This window comes from Lontra canadensis, unplaced genomic scaffold (genome assembly GCF_010015895.1).
Source record: "Lontra canadensis isolate GAN:19392208 unplaced genomic scaffold, GSC_riverotter_1.0 scaffold114, whole genome shotgun sequence".
Classification (NCBI taxonomy): domain Eukaryota; kingdom Metazoa; phylum Chordata; class Mammalia; order Carnivora; family Mustelidae; genus Lontra; species Lontra canadensis.
The window spans coordinates 5373586-5377395 of NW_022631108.1; the positions used below are offsets into that span (position 1 = coordinate 5373586).

Consider the following 3810-nt stretch of genomic DNA (forward strand, 5'->3'; position numbering starts at 1 on the left):
GAAATATGCTTGTCTCATCCCTTGAACATAGCTAAATAAATATCAAATCCTTCTGAACACCCAAGATATTGATGTGAGAACTGAGAGAACAAACTTCACAACTAGAGGGAGTAAGAGGTCACATTGTGGAAAGTAGAAGGTGCATAGATATGACTTGGGGAGAAAAGGTTCATGGGTACTGCAAAGGGAAGGAAGAACTGATCAAAGAGAGAAGAGAAAGAGAGAGAACAACATGCAGTTGGTTGCACAAGAAAAACATAACATTTCCTTAAATCCATTTACTGGGAAAAAGAGAGGGGCTAATTATTGCAAGTTTTTACAACCAATGGAACTCAAAGTCTGAAGTTTCAGATATCCACACAACACTTGATCAAGGCTGGAAGGCACAGTGGTGTTCCTGTGGAGAAGGAGGGCAGAGGCACAGGAGTGAAGAGTGTGGTTTGAGGATACCCTGGGTCACACTGGGAAAGAGAGTTCCCCTTTGGGGAGTGGTGGCACTGTCTCTCAGGTGACAAAGACACTGGCAGTACCATTGTGCTTCCCTCCTCTTTATCATGGGAGCAGAGACACCTGCTGAGGGCAGTTAACTTAGACACATATTTTTGCTGAACTTCACCATAAGCTCTAAGTCCCTGAAAGTTTTTGTGACTGCAATTCTGGGACAAACCAGTACCAGCCACAGCTTAGTGAGACCCTCCCACAGAGGATCAGCATGGGCCCATGTTATTCTAGGACCTTAAAATTTGGAGTTTGAAACCCTACCAGAGAGCCTGAGATAAAACACAGGAGCACTGCACAGCAGGTGGCCAGAAGACCCAGACACAGATAGGGTGAAGACAGGGATCTGAAAGTTGCCTAGTAAATAGGAGGGGAGATTGTTAGCTCTTCTGTGAAGGATTCTTGAACAGCAGTGGGTGCAAATTCCCCTCTTCAGGGACAAGAGAGCAGGCTAATGCAATTTTCACCCTACCCATCAGCATAGTTGAATTTCAGAGAGTGACAAAGGAACCACACTGGAGGCATAAGCTGCTTAAACTACCCATACTCCTCTGCACTCTGCAGATGCTTTTGGTACCAGGGCAAGTGTACCTGAGATCCAGAGCAGCAGTGGGTCCCTCTGCAAAACCAGCATAAATCCCATGCATGCACTGAGTCTACTGACCACAGAGATCTTCAAAGACTTAGCTCTACTGGAAATACAGTCTAGCCTTTATTAACAGGCAGACCAAAACACAGTTAAAACTCACCACACATTGAACAAGACCCAAAAACTCCCCAAGCAGTCAAGGAGAAACTCTGCAGAGGACTGAAATGAAGGAAAAAATCAGCCAAAACACAACAGCAGAGTGTACACCGCATACACCAGAACTACTTCCTGATGTGCCAGGCCCTAGAATCTGTATGCCCTCTTCTTAATAAAGCCATTACTCTCAGAAGCAGCAAACATAAGAGGTGGTCCTAAAACACAGAAGATGGAGACAGGGGGAAAAAAATGCCAAAACTGTGTAATTCATTTCAGAAAAAAAAAAAAAAAAGATAAGATAATCAAAACAGATATAAGTATCATGCCTGATCCAGAATTTAAAGCAACAATCATAAGGATACTAGCTGGGCTTGAGAAAAGCAGAGAAGACACCAGGGAGTCTCTTACCACAGAGATAAAAGACCTAAAAACCAGTCAGCCCAAAATAAAAAGTGGTATAGCTGAGATACAAAACTGACTGCTGTAATGACCATAAGGAAAGAAGAATCACAGGAATGAATAAGTGATATAGAGGATAAAATTATGGAAAATAATGAATGCAAAAAGAAGAGTCAAAGAAAAAGTATTGGATCACGAATGAAGACTTAGGGAACTCAGCAAATCCATAAAGCATAACAATATTGGTGTCATAGGAGTCCCAGAAGAAGAAAGAGAAAAGGGGGCAGAAACTTAAACTGCAGAAATTATAGCTGAAAACTTCCCTAAATGGCTAAGGAGACAGACATCCAAATCTTGGAGGCACAGAGAACTCCTCTCAAAAAAAAAGGGAGTTTGGGAACATTAACCAAGCTGTGCAAGAAATATTAAAGTGACTCTTTGAGTGGGAAAGCAAGACCAAAAGCAACAAAAACTAGAAAGGAACAGAGAATCTTCCCCATAAACAATGACTTCACAGGTAATACAATTGAATTATATGAATTAAATTCATATCTATCAATAATTACATGGAGTATAAATGGACCAAATGCTCCAATCAAAAGATGTAGGGTATCAGAATGCATTAAAAATAAACAAGACCTATCTTTATGCTGCCAACTTAATATGGACCTAAAGACAACAACAGACCGAAGTGGGGGGACAGAGAAACATTTATCATGCTAATGGATGTCAAAAGAAAACTGGAGTAGCCATACTTACATCAGACAAATTAGATTTTAAACAAAGACTGTAACAAGAGATGAAGAAGGGCATTATACCGTATTAAAGGGGTCTATCCAACAAGGAGACCTAACAATTGTATATATTTATGTCCTCAACTTGGGAGTAGCCAAATATATAAGTCAATCAATAACAAACATAAGGAATCTCATTGATAATGATTTAATAATAGCAGAGGACTTAAACACTTCACTTACTGCAACGGACAGATCATCTAAGCAGAAAATCAACAAGGAAACAATGGATTTGTATGATACATTGGACTGGATGGACTTAACATACATACCGAGAACATTTCATCCTAAAGCAGCAGAATATACATTCTTTTCAAGTGCACAAGGAACATTCTCCAAGATAGAGCACATATTGGGTCAAATCATGCCTCAACAAATACAAAAATATGTAGATCGTATCACTCATCCTTTTTGACCACAAAGATATGAAACTTGAGGTCAACCAGAAGAAAAAAATGTGGAATGACCACGCATACATGGGGGTTAATGAACATCCTACTAAAGAATGAATGGGCCAACCAAGAAATTAAGGAAGAAATTTAAAAGTACATGGAAGCCAGTAAAAATGAAAACACAATTGTCTAAAACCTTTGGGATGCAGCAAAAATGGTCCCAAGAAGGAAATATATAGCAACACAGGCCTACATTAAGAAGCAACAAAAGTCTCAAATACACAGCCTAATCTTACACCTATAGGAGCTAGAAAAGGAAAAGCAAATAAAGCCTCAACCAGTAGAAGGAGAGAAATAATAAAGATTAGAGGAGAAATAAACGGTATAGAAACAAAAAAATCATAGAACAAATCATTGAAACTAGGAGCTGGTTCTTTAAAAGGATTAATAAAATTGATAAGCCCCTAGTCAGATTTATCAATAAGAAAAGAGAAAACAACCTCATTAAATAAAATCACGAATGAAGCTTTGCACAGTGGCAGTATCGTAGCCAGTGAGGTTAATCTGAGGCGCGATTATTGCTAATTGAATAAAATCACGAATGAAAATGGAGACATCACAACCAACACTACAAAATAAAAACAATTATGAGATTATGAAAAATTATATGCCAACAAATTAGGCAATCGGAAAGGTATGGATAAATTCCAACAAACATATAAACTACCAAACCTGAAACAAGGAGAAATAGAAATAGAAAATTTGAATAGACTCATAACCACTAAAAAAATTAAAATAGTAATCAAAACTTTCCCAAGTACTACAAAAAAAGTCCAGGGCTAGATGACTTCCCAAGGGAATTCTATCTAAAGAATTCTATTTGTTATGCTCCACAAATAAGTGAAACTATATGATAATTGACTCTCTCTGCTTCACTTATTTCACTCAGCATAATCTCTTCCAGTCCCATCCATGTTGCTAC

General features: G+C 38.6%; 1 non-coding gene across 1 annotated transcript; it reads left to right on the forward strand.

Annotated features, from left to right (window-relative positions):
• Positions 1-3352: 3352 nt before the first annotated feature.
• Positions 3353-3495, forward strand: LOC116856938. The gene has a single exon (XR_004380654.1). It is a non-coding gene; the product is annotated as a U4 spliceosomal RNA (small nuclear RNA).
• Positions 3496-3810: the final 315 nt, after the last annotated feature.